This window comes from Dreissena polymorpha, chromosome 15 (assembly GCF_020536995.1).
Source record: "Dreissena polymorpha isolate Duluth1 chromosome 15, UMN_Dpol_1.0, whole genome shotgun sequence".
Classification (NCBI taxonomy): domain Eukaryota; kingdom Metazoa; phylum Mollusca; class Bivalvia; order Myida; family Dreissenidae; genus Dreissena; species Dreissena polymorpha.
The window spans coordinates 16,734,198-16,756,896 of NC_068369.1; the positions used below are offsets into that span (position 1 = coordinate 16,734,198).

Genomic DNA, 22,699 nt, shown 5'->3' on the forward strand with positions numbered 1-22,699 from the left:
TAGGTGGAAGCACTTTAATTTTAGAGCCAATTTAAAGGTTTAAGCACGACACCTCTCCGAAAACAGCCGAGCTAAAAAATACTATGCAGGTAGTTAATTACAAGTATTCAGATTTTATTCTCCAAATTATTGAAATTTCCAAAATTAAGATGATATATATATATATAAGAAACAGACCAGGGTTTGATTTTAGTTTAAATTTAATATGATATAAATTACCATGTTTTATCAGATTTTTAAATACTTCTTAATTAATGCAAATGCTGTCATATACAATGAATGTCGCAGGTGCCATTACAGCAGTAAAAGTAATTTATTGCAATAAATTCCAATCTATAACAGCTGTTGCGCTATCATTGAAGTATCAAATATTGTTAAGGTGGAAGGCCTTACTATCGATAAGCATGATTCGAAAGTGGAAACAACAAAAGACACGTGTGACTGCTATTGTATAAGAAAATTGACTATCCAAAGACTCCGCCGCAGCGGTGTTATTTGCGCTGTTGCACAAAAATTATGAGCTGACATTAGGGATTATTGAGATTATGAAATCCGCCCTCAGTTGTACAAGTTATTTTTGGAGCAATTACAGGAATCCAGATTAGCTTTTCCGTAGAAACATTGCAGAGATAGGCAGCTTTCTGTAGAAACATTGCAGAGATAGGCAGTTTTCTGGAAAAACAGGGCTTTACACTTTATCACTTAGATATGTATTTTTACGCATTTGTAGTCCCTTAGAAAGTTAAATTTAATTTAAAAATGTTCTTACTGGATTCAAGTTTTAAAAGCTTCATTTCCATCCCTGAGATACTGATGAGCAGCAAACATAATAAAACCTGAACAGACTGAGAGTTACTCGCAGGCTGTTCTGGTTTCATGCTGTTTGCACATAGCCATTTTCAATTTGCTTCTGAGTGGAAAAGCGTTAATGCATGTGCGTTACGTGTAATCCCAGGTAGGCCTGTATAGTCCACAAAGGGTTAATGCATGTGCGTTACGTGTAATCCCAGGTAGGCCTGTATAGTCCACAAAGGGTTAATGCATGTGCGTTACGTGTAATCCCAGGTAGGCCTGTATAGTTAAGTGTAATGCCAGGTAGGCCTGTATAGTTACATGTAATCCCAGGTAGGCCTGTATAGTCCACAAAGGCTAATCAGGGCCAACCTTTTCCGCCTACACTGGATTTTCATTTAGAAGAAACCTCATTAAAATATAATTGACAAATGTTTTTTTAAACAATGTACATAATACATAAACAATTATAGTCAATCATGATTGCCATAAATAAAATTAGATGTATATCAAAAGGGCCTATACATAGAAAGAAATAAGAAACATAAAAAAACGGTCTTGTCCAACAGTGTTGATAAATTGTTCATTTTTGTTACTATTGCCCATTATTCACAGGTATTTCAAAAACATATCCAAGAGAAACTCATATTTATTCATTTACCAAGATATAAACTAATACAACGTTAAATCCATAATTATTTTTATTTTTTTGGTTCAGGAAAAAAGGGAACTCAATCTATGATTCCCAATCAACGCAATTCATTCGGGCCGCACAATGATAAAACCTGGCATAATTCATACGCATAAGGTGACACTTTCTGCCAAGACATCAAACAAAAAATTTCATAAAATTCGAAAAATATGTTCCTGATTAGCCTTTGCAGACTTCACAGGATAATCTAGGACAAGACTTAACGCGTACAAATTAAACCCTTTTTTCTCTGAAAGAGGCTCATTTCTATTATGGCGATCATGGAAAATAATAAACAAGAGCACCGCCTTGCGGGTGCAGACCGCTCATCTATTTTCTTTTTAAAGGTGAAGGGACTCTCATTTTCAATCACAAAGGAGGGAGGAGTGGAGTGAAGAGGGGTGTATAGTGTGGGGTTGTGGACATTTATTACATTATCTTCCAAAAAAGCGAAAAAAAAAAAAAAAAAAAAAAAAAATCGGGGGGGGGGGGGTATAGTGTGAGGGTGTGGTGATAATTTGTGAGATGATCTTAAAAAAAAAAAAAAAAAAAAAAAAAAAAATCAAAAAAAAAATTTGGGGGGGGGGGTGGGGGGGGTGGGGTGGGGGTATAGTGTGAGGGTGTGGTGGTCATTTGTGAGATGATCTTATAAAAAAAAAAAAAAAAAAAAAAATTAGGGGGGGGGGGAGGGGGGGGAGGGGGGGGAGGGCACGGGGGATGGTTTGGGTGAAGTCTATTGTGGTATGTCAGGTAAGAGTAGTTTCATCAAAGTATCAATCAAATCTAATCATAAATAAAGAAGTTATGGCAATTTTAGCAAAATTTAATAATTTGACCTTGAGAGTCAAGGTCATTCAAAGGTCAAAGTAAAATTCAAGTTGCCAGGTACAGTAACCTCATGATAGCATGTAAGTATTTGAAGTTTGAAAGCAATAGCCTTGATACTTCGAGTGGATCGAAACACAAAATTTAACCATATATTAAAAGTTACTAAGTCAAAAAAGGGCCATAATTCCGTAACAATGACAACCAGAGTTATGCAACTTGTCCTTTTACTGTACCCTTATGATAGTTTGTGAGTGTTCCAAGTATGAAAGCAATATCTATGATACTTTAGGGGTAAAGTGACCAAAACATAAATCTTAACCAAATTTTCAATTTTCTAAGTATAAAGGGCCCATAATTCCGTCCAAATGCCAGTCAGAGTTACATAACTTTGCCTGCACCGTCCCCTTATGATAGTTCATAAATCTTGCAAGTATGAAAGCAATAGCTTTGATACTGTAGGAATAAAGTGGACCTAAACACAAAACTTAATCAAATTTTCAATTTTCTAAGTATAAAAAGGGCACATAATTCTGTCAAAATGCCAGTCAGAGTTACATTACTTTGCCTGCACAGTCCCCTTATGATAGTTAGTAAGTGTTGCAAGTATGAAAGCAATAGCTTTGATGCTTAAGGAATAAAATGGACCTAAACACAAAACTTAACCAAAATTGTCAATTTTCTAAGTATAAAAAGGGCACATAATTCTGTCAAAATGCATGCCAGAGTTATCTAACTTTGCCTGCCCAGTCCCCTCATGATAGTAAGTAAGTGTACCAAGTTTGAATGCAATAGCATTGATACTTACTGAGAAAAGTGGAACTAAACGCAAAACTTAACCAAAATTTGCAATTTTTTAAGTACAAAAAGGGCACATAATTCTGTCAAAATGCACGCCAGAGTTATCTAACTTTGCCTGCCTAGTCCCCTCATGATAGTAAGTAAGTGTACCAAGTTTGAATGCAATAGCATTGATACTTTCTGAGAAAAGTGGACCTAAACGCAAAACTTAACCGGACGCCAACGCCAACGCCAACGCCGACGCCGACGCCAAGGTGATGACAATAGCTCATAATTTTTTTTCAAAAAATAGATGAGCTAAAAATAATTATCAAAAGCCACCATGTCTTACATATCTTCTTGAAGAATGCCCAGCATCAAATGAAACACGATAATCCCACACGCACAAACGAACACTAGGCGTATCCTCATCCATTTGGTTACACTCAACTCCTTGTCCGTGTCACTCAAATCTATACGTACTTCAGTCATTACACTACCCACACTGCCCCCACCCGTTAATTAAGACCTCTAAACCACTTGTGTGTAGCCTTAATTCAGATCATGCAGACCCTAGGCCCACTAAACTACAGTCTATAACAGGCTATTGACTTTCCGTCAAGTAATGTGTACTTCACAATCTAGGTCCTGCAGTTGTTGAAAACCCATGAAAACATTTTTACAATGTGCTCCAGGACAAACATACAGCAAGAAAGCTAAAGTACGGCAAAGATTGCAAAGATCACAAACGACACAATTAAATGATGCAAATCGCAAGCTTTACAATTTAGTTGCATAAATGAATTCAGTGCCTCTTACTAAACACACTCAACATTCAAAATAATTACTTCCCACACACTTCAAATTAGCTAAAGAAACTTCAGCGTACAGTTTATATAGTATTGACAGACCTGTATTTAGTCGAGCCAGTCAAAAATCATAAAAAGCGATATTTAAAGTTATGGTTGCCAGAACTAACTTCAAATATATTATAACAACCAGTTCAGATAAAATCGACTCAACTGCGAAACAGTCAGCAGCCAGCTGTTTATCATTTAGATTTCATAGTTGCACTGATTTTTCTGCAAAACTGATTTTCTGTTAAGACAAATGGTTGAATGATCTGCTCTCTGGATTTTTAAAGAGAATAGACTTCATTTAAACGACAAATACCATTAAAACTTGAAACTTGCTAATTTGATGAAACGCCTATTTATATAATTATATTCAATGGCGTTGTACAAAACATATAAATATACATGCAATTGATAAAAATAAGCGTGATTGATACTTTTATGCAGCATTAATTAAATGATTAATAATCTAAAACTGTGTAATATAAATAAAAATGCTGTAAGAAACTTAAGCAATAAAACAATACAGGCTACGATATTAAAACACAGGAAAAATAAAATATTATGTAATAAATTGATATAACTAGGGTTAAGACAATAATTAGAATGATATTATGAGCAAAGTTTTGGCAACATAAAGATACTGTTTTATCATTAACTGAAAGCAGTTAAAGCAGAAAGTGTCATCGCTGATTAGCCTGTGAGCACTTCAGAGGCTAATCTGGGAAAAACTTTATGCACATGCATTAAGCCCAGTTTTCGCACAGCAAGGCATGCACGATGCAAACTTCCGCCATCTGTTCATTAGAACCACTAGTGTACAGCCTTAATACCGCAGATCTCTCTCAACTCCATATTATAGGCTATTGACTTTCCTTTCAGTAATGTGTACTTCACTATCACGGTCCTGTAGTTTCTAAAAAAACATATTCACAATGTGCTCTAGGTCAAACACAAACCGAGAAAAGTAAAGTACACCAATGTTAAAAAAATAAGTATATATCCCATCAAACAAATAGCAAGCTATGCAATTTAATTGCATGAATGAATTCAGTGGCTCTTACTAAACACACAAAACAACCAAAATAATTACATCCCATTCAATTCAAGTATTTTACTTCCAATCAATATCAAACAAACTCAACTGCGAAAAACAGCAGTCAGCTGTTTATCCCAAAATCTAACACTGATTTTTCCACAACAGCTGTTTTCTGTTGGTCCGATGGTGTTTTATTTCTTAATCATGGATGCCGTCTGTCCTGCATCTCACATGAATACTGCAGCTTTAATTACTTCTCCAATATTCACTGTATCAAATGAAATAATATCCTCAAACCAATGTAAGAGGGTTAACGATGCATGTGCACAGTGTTTTAATGTCTTCTTTTATTTTCAAGAAAAGCAATTTTGTAATAAATTTAGATGGTTAATTATTATCTTCATAAATCAAAGTCATACAATGTGACACACCATTCATGTATTTACTGATTCACAATATGGATATTCATATAATATTATTCCAATTTGAATAAATTTTACCCCTTTTACAGTGTTTTAAAGTGCACCTAGATAAAATCCTGTATAAAACTCCTGGGTCACAATTGGCCACCTTAAATTGTAAAAAGCCATTTACTACATGTAGTATATGATTAATTCTCTGGAGCTTTGACAGCTTTTGTAATGACGTATACCAGCTTACCCAGGACCAAGAAGATAAGTGGTTAATGACCTTTGTAAAATGACTAAAATACCGTTGAATAAGGCAAAAACAACACAAATTATCATAATTTCTGTACATTACATTCATTATACTGCAGCAATGTTTTTCCTTCTTTATAAAATACCGGAAAACAGCACTTTCCCAATTAGGAATACACTACAAATATAAAGGAGTGACTAGGTTGTAATAATATTACTTCCATCTACATCAACCTTGATCTAGTAATACTGAGCTTAACACATGTGCATTAACCCTTTTAGCGCTGGAACGGAATTTTAAAGGCCTTTGCAAACAGTTTGGATCAAGATCAGACATGGTGTCTGATCTTGATCAAAACTGTTTGCTATTCTGATAGTGGTTTTTGAAAAAAATTGAAGAAAATGCTAATTTTATAAATTCAGCAGACAACATTTTACCAGATGACAAATTTCCCAGCATGCAAAGGGTTAAGTGTGGCCCAAGATCAGCCTACGCATGTGCATTAAGTGTTGTCAAAGATCAGCCTGTGCATTAAGTGTCGCCCAAGATCAGCCTGTGCATTAAGTGTTGCCAAAGATCAGCCTGTGCATTAAGTGTTGCCAAAGATCAGCCTGTGCATTAAGTGTTGCCAAAGATCAGCCTGTGCATTAAGTGATGCCAAAGATCAGCCTGTGCATTAAGTGTCGCCCAAGATCAGCCTGTGCATTAAGTGTCGCCCAAGATCAGCCTGTGCATTAAGTGTTGCCAAAGATCAGCCTGTGCATAAAGTGTTGCCAAAGATCAGCCTGTGCATTAAGTGTCGCCCAAGATCAGCCTGTGCATTAAGTGTTGCCAAAGATCAGCCTGTGCATTAAGTGTTGCCAAAGATCAGCCTGTGCATTAAGTGTTGCCCAAGATCAGCCTGTGCATTAAGTGTCGTCCAAGATCAGCCTGTGCATTAAGTGTTGCCCAAGATCAGCCTGTGCATTAAGTGTTGCCCAAGATCAGCCTGTGCATTAAGTGTCGCCCAAGATCAGCCTGTGCATTAAGTGTCGCCAAAGATCAGCCTGTGCATTAAGTGTCGTCCAAGATCAGCCTATGCATTAAGTGTTGCCAAAGATCAGCCTGTGCATTAAGTGTTGCCAAAGATCAGCCTGTGCATTAAGTGTTGCCAAAGATCAGCCTGTGCATTAAGTGTCGTCCAAGATCAGCCTGTGCATTAAGTGTCGCCCAAGATCAGCCTGTGCATTAAGTGTCGCCCAAGATCAGCCTGTGCATTAAGTGTTGCCAAAGATCAGCCTGTGCATTAAGTGTCACCCAAGATCAGCCTGTGCATTAAGTGTCGCCCAAGATCAGCCTGTGCATTAAGTGTCGCCCAAGATCAGCCTGTGCATTAAGTGTCGCCCAAGATCAGTCTGTGCATTAAGTGTCGCCCAAGATCAGCCTGTGCAGTGTGCAAAGGCTTATCAGGGACAACACTTGCCACTTTTATGGTATTTTCGTTTAAATGAAGTCTCATTTTTGCAAACATGCAGTTTAGGCTTAAAGTGTTGCAAACTGCACAGGCTAATCTGGGGCGCCCATTTACCTGATTACTCTATGTTTTAGGACACTTAAAAATAATTAATTTTTTTAGTGTCCGAATGTTTAGATAAGAAAAATATTAAAAAATTACAGGTGTCCGAAAATTTAGATACAAAAATTAAGGTGTCTGAAAATTATAATAATATTGAAATAAATGCCATAAATCATTGTACAATAATTTTCTTGTGATTAATTTTCTTTTTCTGCTTAAAATAAATAAATAGAACTTCGCAGCTTTGTTAACAGTTGCCTGTAATGATATATAACAAAACATAAAAACAAAAAACATACTTTAATACACGAGTTAAGACCTAGGTATTTGTTTAATAGGACGACACTGTTTTAAAAATGCTGTTGGGTGAATACATTACTTTCTACTGTATACATGGTTATTCACCCAGTTACGCAAATGTTATGGACCATTTCCCTCAGGGACTCCTCTATCAGATTTTTTAACCTTAATCGGGTTGTAAAAATCCATGATTAGAGTGTCAAAAGATAAGCAAAAACAGGACTGAAGTCTGTAGAATATCGCGGTAAAATATACTGTCCGAAAATTAAGAGACATTAAAAATGGACGAAAACCCGAATGTCTGAAAATTAAGAGTCACGAAAAATAATTATTTTGGCAAAAAAAGAGGTTGTCTGAAAACTTGAGAGTGTCCGAATACTAAGAGTTATTACAGTAAGCACATGCATTAAGCCCTGCTGTCCCAGCTCATGCGGTAATCTTGGTCTTAGAGCTGTACATTTAAGCTCAAATAATGGAATGTTTTAGGAAAAACTAAGTCAAAGAATGCAATGTTTTAGGAAAAACTAAGTCAAAGAATGGAATGTTTTAGGAAAAAATAAGTCAAAGAATGCAATGTTTTAGGAAAAACTAAGTCAAAGAATGCAATGTTTTAGGAAAAACTAAGTCAAAGAATGCAATGTTTTAGGAAAAACTAAGTCTTATGTGTAACAATGCATAAGAAATGAACTTTCCAATTACATTTAATTTAAGCCGCGCTTTGGTAAAACATGGCTTAATGAATATTGAATAATGCATGCCCCAGATCAGCCTCTGCAGTCCGCTCAAGCTTATCAGGAACCTGGCTAACTCTTTGCATGCTGGGAAATTTGACATCTGCTAAAATGTTGTCTGCTGAATTTCTAAAATTAGCATTTTCTTCGCTTTTTTTCAAAGAATACTATCAGAATAGCAAACAGTTTGGATCCTGATGAGACGCCACGTTCTGTGGCGTCTCATCTGGATCCAGACTGTTTGCAAAGGCCTTCAAAATTCGGTTCCCGCACTGAAAGGGTTAATTCAGAGGCTGGTTATCCTACAGAACATGAGGTTCAAAGTCCCAAAATAGCCAGTTGATATTCTGAAGCAAGGCTTCAGTCAAAAGGGTTTTTAGTTTAATAAACTCATTGTTAAGTGCAGGATTTCTCAGTGATTTTCCCAGGAAATCACTCATCACTTTGATGTTAATATGAATTTTTTTATTTCAACATGTTTTATAAAGTTTTCAGCATAATTAATCCAATTTGGATGAAAATGACGCAAGTTTTCCCAATTTGACTGGTACTGGTACCATTCCCAAAAGGGTGAGGAAAAATGCTAGATTAGATCAAATAAAGGCAAATCGGCCATATCCTCAGAAGCCCTTCTCTTCCTAGCTGAAGCACTTAGAAATTATAGTGAACAAATATGCTCTACGTGCAAACAGGGTCATAATTCTGCTTAATTTCAGAGTCAGCGTTTTTCCTCACTACGTTGGGAATGGTGCCAGTTCCATTCAAATTGGGAAAATCAGTGACAGCGCTTCCGCTAGCATTTAAAAGCATTTAAAAGTTGGAAGTCCTGATGTCCAAGCGTGAATTTTTTTACATGCCCCACATAAATTTTGAAGTCCCACTCTAATTTTATAATTTCAATAGACCCTTCCGAATCATCCGAATGTGATATCCATGGATACAAACATGTTCCAAAGATCTATAAATAAACATATTATATTGATAGATCTTTGCATGTTCTAGCCATTACCCGGAAATCCATTATTATTATGATTTTCAAAACCAAAATAAGGCCAATATTGATGATGAATGTGTTAAAGAATTTCGTAAACACAAACATGCGCCATTTTATGCAAGTGCATATACAAATTAAATTGTGGAACTTCCACTGACCATGCATGAATCACCCGACCCCATTTGAGAGCATCGAGAACCATTAATATTTAGTAATTACCCAATCAATGACTAAATCTAAAATGCAACATGTACCTCCATTCAGAAAAGTTTGCGAAAGTGGAAGTGAATTTGTGAGAAAAAAAACGTGTTTTTCTTTAAATTTTACCAAGTACACTTCATTCCGGATCATGATATAACTTGTCAGGTCATTCATTCATGTAGATCAATATGTATGCATAGTTTTGCAATCTCAAAACACGCTATTTACCTACTGGTGCATATTACATTATGTGGTATGACCATTTGTATAACAAAATGCATATATTCAATTGAATTATTTTCAAATGCGTAAAATTAAATGTGTTATCCGAAATCATTTTCAGATTTCATTATTCACGGAAAGTTAAGAAAATTCTAGCAACAAAGACACTTTTTTTGTGTATTTCATGTACAGATGAAAATCATGCCAAAATTAGACTTCATGTACAACATCACGTCATTCTTCCTCTGGGAATGCGTGGACTTTAATATTCAATTGCTGAATAAACACTTGGTAGCGCAGAGGTCACTAGTATCTTTTATTTTGGTAGAAAATCGTAGAGCTTTTTTTAAATTGGAAACTTGTTCTCTAACAAAAAAAAAATAGTTTATTACGCTTAATCTACAGTGCTACATTCGTTGAGATAAGGTCAGTAATAACCTGAGAAATGTACAGTTATTTGAAACAGTTTCACATGGGGTCGGCAATTTGGCTGCCTGTGCGCTGATTGGTTGATGGGCTTACCAAGATGAATTTGCTTTACTGCTGGAAAAAACAATATTGGCCACTCGCTGAGAAATTCATTGAAAACAGTAGCTCTTAGGCGGAGTAAACGGACTGAATGACCAGATTTTCTGTTGACATTTGTACATGTTGTGTATATGAAAATAGCATACATGCAGATTATCAGAGGTCCAAGGGACTGCAACCTTTTGTATAATGGACGTACAACTGCTGTTTTCGGGTGTAATTTACGCCCGGACATCTACTAATGGTTGCGCTGTGACAGTGGTGTTTTCATCAATTAATAAATAATGCTGAAAACTTTATAAAACATGTATGTAACTAAAAATGTGCATATTAAAACTGTGAAATCCTGTTTCTATTAACACTAAAAAAATGAGTTTATTATAATTAACACTTTTTTAAGCTGAAGCGGTGTTAAACTGTCTAAATCGGACTCGGAGCCTCATAACCTTCCTGTACCAGCTTTGCCTCAGCAGACTCGACTGTCGATGAAACGTTGCTATAATCAATATCTGACAACTATGCACTGGACTCAATATTTGATACATTATCCCCAATTTTTAAAGTCAGCACTGTATAAATACGCGAGTGGTATTCAGTGCCAGTAATTTGTTTTGCTGTTTTGATTTTACACCGAAATATGTTGCATACTATTTAAAGAGTAGTATAAGGTTAAGGCTCCACAGCATAGAAGGTGCGAACGATTGCGAATCATTTAAGTGTGAATAACCCAGTGTCACTATCAATGGATATTTTCAGTGGTTTTGTGGCAGTTTGTTGGTGTTGCTTTACCTACAACACTATCAGTGCTGAATATGGTGTACTCCTAAACGAGACAATCGTGGCCAGTTACTTAGGAGACTGATGATGGCAACCTTGTTTTATACTTAGGGAAGTTGTGCATTTCATGCTTAATATTGTCAATTTTTTTATTTCCAAATGTTAAGCGTTTTAACAAATTATTATTTAATCAATTTCCTAAAACTTTGAAAGTTTATGCTGCCAAGGCACGTTACCGCATGGAAAGCTAGTGATTTTTGTTTAACACCTTTGTAGTGTAGAGACAATTGAAATCTTCTAATTTTGGTTAAAAATGTTGTTGCTTGTTTTAACTAATTTATATCGCAAATGAGTTTGAAAAGACATTTCCTAAAAAGTAATTTCAAATCAATCATGGTATTGTTACAGTCTTTTAGATGATTCAATACTGAAGCAGTTATTGTTCTGTATACAGTACTGAGAATACAGAAAGTCTGGACAACACTGGATTAAGTGTTGGGTTGTTGTGAATACTATTGTGTAGACTGCGTTGACTTGACAAAGGATTTTTCACGGAATTGGGAATTTTTTATTTTAAAATTAGGAAAAAATGTCTCATTGGTATGGTGCCGTTTTACAGTACCACCTTTATAAAGAGGAAAAACGCTGAGAGTTACGGAACACGATCCAGTGAAATAACGTTATGTCTTATGACCACAAACACATGTTACACTTCAATTGATAACCTGTTTTTGAAAGAGTGATATAAAGATGTTGCATGTTCACTTTAACCAGAGTATTACGGATACGTTTGAGTGAGTAAGAATAGCTTAGACTATCAGAGCAGTCATGCTTAACTAGCTATCCGAAATCTACCATATCCGAAACATGTACAAACACGATGTAAACAACAGCTGTTGAGAGATCGTTTACGTGCAAGTCGTTTCCAAAAATATAACTCCTACACTCAATGATTAAACTCACATATCTTCTTGAAGAATGCCGTAGTAAAAATACGTGACAAAAACCCCAACACCGCAAATGATGAATTTCGTCCTTCCCTGGCCGGCAACCATGTTTTCGGAATTCCCAATTATGTCACGTGACTCCGACGTTGAGATATGTAAATCTGCGTTCACTTCCTTGTTTGTCGCGTTATAATACATGTGACGTTAACTGACAATTCGGACGTGGCCTAGTTCAATTGGTAATTTCCGATGTTTCACGTCAATCGCTTGAGGGGGTTGCCTCAAAATGACGTGATCCATTTTGATTGGACGATATTTATAACTAGCAAACTCCTCACAGCAGTTACTTCCCTTTGGCAATCGCCCGGTCTCTTCCAATCGCACATTCTCGGCCCTTTCCGTCAAACATCGGATAAGTACCTCGAAGGAGATAGTATGAATACACATTTCGGAAGCGGTATTGCGGTCTACCTACGCGGGCCTACGCGAATCAAAATTACATAGTAAAAACAAACATGGCCGGTTTTGCGAGTTGTTTACATTTTGCAAAGATGAAAATGGGGATTTTCTATGCTCTGAAGCCAGAGCAAGTACAAACTCTACAGGAATTATGGACGCCGTCGTTGTTATTGTTTTTGTTGTTGTAACATTCTTAGAATGGTATCACGTGGGCGGACTACTTTCAACCCGTATTTCTCCCGAGTCCGATTATAATAATCTGCGAGGGGTACCGAATGGGTCTCTTCTAGTATAAGGGAGACCACTGCGTAGGAGATTGTAGATTACAATATACTAAATATTTTTTGAGTGCTATACCCTCTTAAAAATGGAACCTCATTTATTTGGAGACACAATTCTTTGTATGGGCACTTGCCATGACTTTATTTTTGAATATTTCTGTGTGCATGTGATAGGGAAAACAGTGTTGCCTTCGATACAGTTAATCACAATATTCTTTTTGGAAAATTAGAACTTTTGGGCATACGATCGACTGGTTTAAATCTTACTTATGAGATAGAAGTCAAATTGTTAGTATTGGTAAGTTTTCCTCTAGTTCTAACCCTGTTTCGTGTGGTGTGCCACAAGGCAGTATTTTAGGGCCTCTTCTCTTTCTTTGTTACGTGAACGATATGATTATAAGCATAGACAAAGAGTGCAAACTTATTTTATACGCTGATGATAGTACAATTTTATTAAGTCATAAAGATCCTGATTTTATATCCCAAAAGCTTGGTCTTGTTTTAGAATGTTGTTCTGAGTGGCTAGTGGATAACAAGCTGTCACTACATCTCGGCAAAACAGAGTACTAGTATATTATGTTTGGGCCAACACGAAAAGTAAGCAAACTGAAAGTTTCTCCAGCCATACGATCAAAAATAATAAGAAGATTAAGTATTTAATTAGGCCTTCACATTGTTGATACTGTTTCTGGTGACAATATTGTAAATAACATCGTGTCTAAAGAAAATGCAAAACTTACATTTTTATACAGACCCAAAACTTGTTTAGATTTTAATTCTAGAAAACTTTTAAGTTCAGCTCTTTTACAATGTCATTTTTATTATTGTTGTTCATCTTGGTTCCATAGTTTAAATAAAGCCAAAACGAAAAAAAAAATTATGCAAAATAAAATTATTAGGTTTATTAAAGATTACGAACCAAGAACCTCTATTACCAATGATGATTTTGTACAATTGAAAATGTTAAATGTTGAAAGCAGAGTGAAACAGCTTGAATTAAGTTATATGCATAATTTTTTTTATGGAAAATGTCCTTCATATCTCAGCGAGAACTTTGAAAAATCATCAAGATCTGGAAAAAGTAATTTCATAATACTAACTATAACAAATACTTATTTCAAAAAAACATTCAAATACTCTGGGTCTACAGACTGGTGTTCCCTCCCAGAGGACATCAAAAAAGTGAAAAAATTTGACAATTTTTAAAGGATTATTAAAAAACATACAAAACAAACACACTGAGATAAGTGAGGACATATATATGTATTATTAATATATGAATATGACTGTGATATAGAAACAATTGGAATCTGTGATATACTATTTGAATTGAAATGTTTCCATATTTGCAATAATATGTATATAGTTAAACCTCATGTTTGGTATTTTTTTTTTCATTTTTTGTTAACATTGGTTTCGTTGATGGATTGAGACAAAACGCTAGGTTATTCACATGTTTTCTCTAAATCAAACACCAAAGTATATGTGTGTAAGTTAGATCATATAACAACTTGATCATTTTATTTCTAGTTCTTTTAATGGACCCCATTGGAAATAAGCTTTCAGCTTAATGGGTTATCCAAAGGTCAAATATTGCATTACAATTGATAACTTATTTTTATAACTGTTATAATATATATAGATTTGAATTTATCAAATATTTATATATTATTTGCTAACTACAGCTGTCATAATAACAGTGGTGTAACTATGTTTTTATGCTTTTATGTATTGTGATATTGTTATATGCGTTTGACCTAGAATGTTTAATAAATAAATATATATATACTACAAATTCAGTGTTTTGCTTATAGGCTGGAGACTACATGAGATTTTGACAGATGGCGGGAAACCCTCATCAACTGGAGATCAACCGGTAAAAAGGTGGCCTTAAAACAGTGACAGTTGATTCGCGTCGAGTTCTTTCTTACATACTGCATGACCTATCTTTTTTATTGTTTAAATCAATTCGGCTTCGCATGCTCTTAAAGAAAAGTATGGGTATGGGGGTGTCTACGCGCAAAAGTTTGACTTTATTTTTCTTTGAAGTGGTTGGTTTTACTTTGAATTTGTTAAGGAAATCTTTTAGTATATTGTTACCTGTATAACTAATTGGCGAGGTATAAAACCCGGAAATATCCGGAAAACCCGGAAATCTTTTAGGTAAAACCCGGAAAAGGTAAAAATGATTATAAATGCATAATTATTCGTCCGATAAGAATTATAATGGTATCGTTGTAAAGAAGAACCTCCAAAATTCTATCAATGTAAATATACTGTATGGCAGGGTCAGAGTTTTCCTGTAAATCGCGGTCAAAGTCGGCCTTTTTTATGTTTTTTTTTTACACACAAAAGTGCCAAAAGGAAAACCCGGAAAAAGGTCAAAGTGGTTACTGCCATAACTAGATATAAGCCAAATGATGGTATTTTTAACGAAAAGATAAAAAAATACACTTTTCTTAAAATATACTCGTTTGAACACGATACTATCACCTGTATACGGATCCGTAAGCAAACGTGCATTCACTAAGAATAAGTCCGCCTAAGAATGAACTTGTGTCTTTTAAAAAGTACACTTTCTTAAATTTGTTAAAGGTCATGTGGAAATTTGTAAGTGAGTGCATAGACCAGTTGAATGTAGTCTATGGTCCCTTTTTTGTGTGAGGACCATGCCTTTCAAACGGGGCATGTTTTCTTAAGAATCATTTTTAAGAAGCTCTAAACGATTAAAATACATGTATTTTTTCAAATTCTGCACAAAAGTTTTATTTCATCATATATTGTAATGTATGGCAAGCGAAATGCACATTAATTCCTTAAACCACGGTTTAACAGTTAACTAGAGTTAAGAGACTTTGAACACGGGTTCGCACATTAATTGCTTAAACCCGGGTTCAAGACTTTGAACCGCGGTTCAAAGTCTCTTAACTATGTAGTTAAGAAACGACAAATGAAATCGTGAAATTTGCCTTCTTCTCCACTGTTTGGTTGTCTCTGAATTATGTAGATAAGAGATTTGTATCAATCTTTAGACACACTTTGAACCGCGGTTCAAACTCTTGAACTCGGGTTTAAGGAATAAATGTGCAAACGGCACTTTGAACTCGGGTTCAAAGTCTCTTAACCCTTAAGTTAACTGTTAAATAATTAATGTGCATTCCGCGCGTCTTAACTCCAGTGTAAGACTTTGAACCGCAGTTTAAGACTTATAGTTACGAGAGGAATTAATGTGCAAACGGCACTTTGAACTCGGGTTCAATGTTTCGTAACTATATTATTAACTGTTAAATAATTAATGTGCATACTGCGCCTCTTAATGCAGTTTAAGACTTTGAACCGCAGTTAAAAGTCTCTTAACCCTATAGCTAAGAGATGACCAATGAAGTCGCGGCATTTACCTTCTAATTGTGGTTTAAGCTCCGCTGATTGGTTGTCTCAGATAACAGATTTGTATCTATTTTTAGACAAACTTTGAACCGCGGTTCAAAGTCTTGAACCCGAGTTTAAGGAGATAATGTGCAAACGGCAATTTGAACCCGGGTTCCAAGTCTATTAACTATAAAGTTAACTGTTAAACCGTGGTTTAAGGAATTAATGTGCATTTCGCTTGCCATAGTAGAAAATGATTGTATGTGGTCCCAATTTTTGTGTGGCATCAATGTCTTTCAAATTTGGAATGTTTTTCCTAAAAAGCTTTTTGCAAATGTCCACAAAGTACTCGAATTTTTTGCACGATTTTTGCTATATCATCTTCAAATAACATGCTCGATCATAATATGCAAAAACAATGATTGTGATCCCTGTTTTTGTGTGGCGTTCATGTATTTTAAAAGGGGCATGTTTTTCATAAAAAACTATTTTTTTTTCAAATGTTCACAAAGTACTCAAATTTTACTTTATTTTCACAATTTTCACATCATAAAATGTCATACTCTATCATAAAATACAAACAAAATGTCCTTATATAGTACCTATTCTTGTGTGGCGTCCCTATGACGTCTGTGTGGCATGAAATCCTTCGTGTGGCATGTATTAGTATCACCCTTGAAAACAAATGTATTTATGAAAACAATAAATATTAATTCAATATTTCAATGTATTAATAGGAATGTTCCGCGCGTGACTCCTTCTTCTTTTTTTTCTTTTTTCTTCTTCTTCTTCTTCTTTTTCTTCTTTTCTTTTTTCTTCTTCTTCTTCTTCTTCTTCTTCTTCTTCTTCTTCTTCTTCTTCTTCTTCTTCTTCTTCTTCTTCTTCTTCTTCTTCTTTTTCTTCTTCTTCTTCTTCTTCTACTTCTTCTTCTTCTTCTACTTCTTCTTCTTTAGAAGGGATTTAAGGTTTACTTTGAAATACATATGTGTATAACCGATAGTTCGATATATCTGACTTTGACAGAGCGGGAGTCAAACGTATGTATACGTTTATCTCATTGGAAATATACGAGAACATTCCGCGAACTATTTAAGAAAGCAGAATTTGGGTCAGCATGAAAGGAGAAAATCTGGAAATATTACAGGGGCGGTTCTAGGATTTGGCGTTAGAGGGGGGGGGGGGGTAAAATAATAGATCTATATAGAGCGCTCTATTACAGAATACCCAAATTAGGGATACCGTCACCAGAGCCTGAGGTTATAAAACTTTGAGTATGCTCAATCAAAAACAAACTCAATGTTTCCAGCTCACGATTCGACATTAATCAACTTAACCAATATATACTTTGGTCAATAGCTCTGGGTTCTATTGGACCAATTACCAACTAAATTGAAACGAGAAAAAGAGCCAGAATTATTGAGTTTACTTTGCCTTGAGCATGCTTAAAGTTGTATAACCTCGGGGCCAGAGTTTAATTGGTAGATCTTTAGTAAATAATGTTACGCAGTAGGCTAAACTGATTTTAACTTAGCGTGATATTACGTCAATAATTTAAATTTTCTCTAACGCTTTTAGGGGAGGCGTGCGTTGGTACCACCGCCTCTGGAGCCGCCTGTGGTATTATATAAATGAACAAGAACAAACATATAAACAATGCCGAGGTCTTGGCTTAATTATAATTATTTTTATCAACGATTTATTTGAATATATATCGTAATCTTTAAAATATTTAGATTAATGCAATGTATATTTCCAATATGATAAATAACCTCTGCTCTAGAAAATGTATTGATTTCGGCGTTCCAATATGCATGTATATAACAAGATTATTTAAACGCTCTTTACAGTAAGACATAAATATATTTGTAACACCAACATCTTGATTATTTGTCCAATAATGTTTGAAAGTAAACTCCGTTACATTCCCCCAAATCATGTTAGCCCAAGAGTTATTTCCTGGAGTATCTATTGTTTTATTACAGAGCAGGGGCAGGACAGGCCCTGGATTCAGGGTAAGAGGGCCTCGAAATTGTAGATCTATACATAGAGTTCTGATATCGGTTTCACCAAATATAGTTTACCGAAATCAGAGTTGCGTGTATAGATAACATAAAACAGTATGCTACTTTGTTTTTAAATGAGCGTAATATGACGGCAATACTTTTCCCTGACGATTGTAGAAGAGCCGTACGCCTGATTCGACCCTCTGTATCCGTCTATGATAACTACATCTAATAGTGCATTTGCTACATATACGACGTCATATAAATTACGACATCACTTTCATTTACGACTTAATCTATCATTACACGTACATTTTACTCTTGTCATTTCAAAGTTGGAAATATCGAACTATCGGATATCTCAAAAGCAATTTTAAATCCCTCCTTAAGTTTTAAATACATAAAATATATTGTTTAAAACAAATATGATTAGACTTACAAAGGTAAGGGTCAGCTTATTATCTCACAGAGTGTTCTGGTTAGAAATCAGATAACACGAATGTCTGTTATCTCAAAGTTATTTTCTGGTTAATTGAACTATGACATTTCGATATTCCATTGTATATTCATTTTAATCCTCTCCCTTATACAAACGCCTTCTGACGACTTAGAAGCAAACAGTTTTTGAAAACCACGAGAAAACAATGATACATTTGCTGATAACGACCAAGTTATCATTTTATCTCACTTTGTCCCAACTTCAATTTTCTTATAACATATCTGGTCATAAAGAGTATTGCTGATTTTGTAAAAAAAAACTCCAATGTAGACACCAGAAATCAGCAGTTCTCAGTAGTGAAAAACGTCATTCGCTGCTCAAAACATGCATTTTCCAATTTTTTTGTCAACATGGTTTATATAATTATAAAAATGATACAGTACTTTGTTAATTATTTGCTATGCCGTCTGCGAAAAATATACATGTTGACCAGTTTGAAACTACCCAATTGTTCATGTGCTATCATGCCCTGAGGTTATAACAAAAATAATGTTCAGCTCTTTGAAACATTAAATTTATCCAGCTCATACAATTCAATTCAATTCATTGCAATGTTTTATTAAAGTCTCATTCGCATTTCATATACAATTAAAATACATATAAAAGCACAGTTACATGTATGCGAACAATCATAATATGATTTATAAGAGACTATATAATTATATACTTATATACATTAACAATTATTGACTATCAAATTTATTCCATTTATGGTTAAAACTTACTTCTATTAAAATAAGTTTTTGTAGCTAAGACTATGTGGTATTATTTACACTTGTCAATATTGTTCATACATTAAAATACCATTTGCTTTTTTAAAACCTAGACTAGTCTACATACTATTTTACAAATGTACAGCATAAAACTTAAGTATTTACAATTCATTTTGAATATAAAATATTCCTTTTTTCTTTGAGAATACTAAAGCAGGATTTGGCTGATATATAAAGCAACCTCACATCTGTAAATATGTATTTAAGTTTCTCAGTATCTGACATGTTGTGACAATTTGAAGTTTCAATTAAAATGTCCATAAGACTTTCCTGATATTCACATATAAAAGACAATGAAAAAGTACATGTATCTCATCCTCCACTATGTATTTACAATGGAAACATGTTCGATTACCCAATTCAATAATTTCATATCGACCAGTTTCTAATCTAAGCGGTGCCACACCGCATCGAAACTTCGCTAATGTACTTCTATACAAAAATGGTATGCTGTCTGTAACATAGGCTTCTGTTCCAAAGTCTGTTTTAAATAATCTATACAGTCTCAATTTATTATGACCAACACCTCTAGTTCCAGTATTACTATTGACTGCACTTCTCCATTTGACAATATCTCTTTCAAAAATCCTAGATTCTAAATCATTTACAATATATTTCATATTGTTAATAGGTATATCAACTAAATCAGACATGTTTACATCTCTTAGACATGACTTTATTCTAAAATAGCTATTTTTAACATTTCTTGATTTAGACCACAAGTACATTTTCTTATTTATTCTGGAATAATTCATATTTACATTTCTAAAATGTTGTCTAATAACAGCTCCCCATTGCTTTACAATTGGTGGTTTCCAACCCATTTCCCCAAGAACTGCCGCATTAGGGGTGTATTTACCGACGCCTAAATGATACCGCATTGCCCGATTCTGGACAGAATTAATACACGAGTAAGGTTTATCGCCCCATATTTGTGCACTATAGCTGATAATAGGCCAAACCATAGGATCAAAAAGCTTGGTGAACGTGGAATATTGGAAACCTCCAAATGCTTTACTTTTCGACTTTGTATATTGTCATAGATATGTTGGTGTTGTTCTAAATAAATTTTTGGATTACCATGCAATAGCAAAAATTGTGGCTATATCAAAATTAAAATCAGTTTTCATAAAACTCTTGGGTTTAAAATGAACAATTTTTGATTTTTCACAATTGATATTCATCTCATTTTGTAAACACCATGAAGATAAACAATCTAACAAAATTTGAAGGTTTGTACATTCTCTGCAAGTAAAACAACATCATCTGCACAAAATAAAATGCATACTCTCTCATCACATAGGTCAATACCAACTTCTAATGTATTTAACACGGAAACCAAATCATTTATATGGAGATTGAAGAGCATGGGGGACAACGATTACCCCTGCTTCAACCCACACTTGACGTCAAACCACTCGGTATCAAAGCCATTTACCCTCACACAACACTTTACGTCCTTGTATATAGACAGTATAGCTTGAAGCAAGCGGCCATGAGGTCCCTCATGCTTTAACTTCTCAAACAGTAGAGTTCTATTGATCATGTCGTACGCTTTACGGAAATCTATAAAAGCTAGAAATGTTGATAATTTTTTAAGTTTTCTAGTTTCAATAATGTTTGTCAATGCTTAGACATGATCAATAGTGCTCTTTCCTTTCACAAAACCGTTTTGCTCATCCCTAATAATTATTTCACTAGAACACCATTGAGTGATACGATTATTCAAAATGCTACAATAAATTTTGTACATTGTCGGAGCTAGTGTAATTCCCCTGTAAGACAAAGGATCTCTAGGACCTGCAGTTGATGATTGGGTACAGGAGATATAATTCCTTTTGACCACACATTTGATACTTTACCACTAATAAAACATCTATTGAATAAACTATGTAGCATAACAAGGGCTCCATCATTCTTTAATAACTAATTAGGAATTTCATCAAAACCGGGAGCCTTTCCGGACTTTGCTTCTAAAATACATTTTTAAATCTCATCAATATGAAGCATTTTATTAAAAATAGAGTTTTCATCTTATTTATCAGTTAAAACAGAGTAACTAACGTTGGTGCAGGTGTTTAAATGCCAAAAATTGTTGACATTTAAGCATTTACATGCATGATGGACGACATCATCAACTGTTTTGAACATCAAAATATAATTGATATGCACTTTAAAAATATATATTAGAAAATTATATTTCATGCTTAATTCATGAGCATGGAAAAGGTTGTACAGCATGGAGTCCAGATCATAATGTCAGCATATCACAGTCAAATGTAACGTGCTTTGCGATGTTTATGTAACGACAGCTTAAATACTGACGACATTAGATATCAAGCGATGGCCATTTGAGCATCTTAATTCTCATCATGAGCAATTTCTCTGTTTCTGACAGAATGAAAACTCTGCTGCTTCTACATTAACTCATTCGCGTCTGTTACACTTTACAGCAGATGTCTTTAAATCAGTTTTATGAAAAAGTAGTTGGAGATTTAGATAGCACTTTAGATCAATCAAGATTGCTGTTTAATATATCACTAGCTCTTGAAACATTTTTGCAAAAGGAGAAATTTACGTATGCAAAAATACACGCGCCACAAGGTTCTGCCAAACATTTTACTCCGGCAATAAAATAGGCGCGTAGCGACCTATACGCAGGTGCCTACACATCGTGAGGGATTTTAAAAGTTTTTGAAAATCAGGAGTCAAATTACTCAGTGCTTGAACTTTTCAGGGGTAAATGAAATTTTCAGGGGCCAAAATACTGAAATCTAGATAATTTGTGTATGGATATTAGTTGATTGCTCTAAAAATATTGCTTTGTATAACTTTTAGTATACATGTTTCTTGCTTAACTAAAAACCCACTTTGTATACAATTAAACATACATTTTATGTTAGTTTCATGGTAACATTTGCATAAAAATGATGCAAGGAAGATAATTTGGAGGAGTCATAAGTGACAAAATTGCAAAATGCTTGCATCAAAAAGCAGGATTCTGCTTCAATTGAAATCCCTGAACGTTAAGAAAATTGAAACATCAAATGTCAAAAACTACATTTTAAAATCAAACACCATTATACCAAAAAAAATCCTTGCTATACGACCTTTGTTATAAATATTCTTTAAAACAGTGTGGAGAAGGGGAGAACTTGCACGTGACGAGCGATTTCTGCTTTTCCCAAAAATATTTTATAGAGCAGCAGACAGAGGGGGTAATCACGTGACAAACAAGATGGCGACGTCCATGCCAAGGCAGGTATTTTTCGTCGTTTTATACCCTGTATTACTTGTATTGTTGCCTTTTATTCCGCTTACTTTCCATACATATAAGGAAGAAAGTTACTGGCTTTTATTACAAAGTAATATTCGCTCTATATCTCGACTTTACTCGGTGCGAAATTTCTTAGCGGGAT

At 34.7% G+C, this 22,699-nt stretch overlaps 1 long non-coding RNA gene across 1 annotated transcript; it reads right to left on the bottom strand.

Annotated features, from left to right (window-relative positions):
• Window positions 1-182: 182 nt before the first annotated feature.
• LOC127861023 (uncharacterized) lies at window positions 183-12,242 on the bottom strand. The gene is made up of 3 exons (XR_008040024.1): window positions 11,913-12,242; window positions 3,441-3,736; window positions 183-1,178 (listed from the first exon to the last, which is right to left on the bottom strand). It is a non-coding gene; the product is annotated as an uncharacterized LOC127861023 (long non-coding RNA).
• Window positions 12,243-22,699: the final 10,457 nt, after the last annotated feature.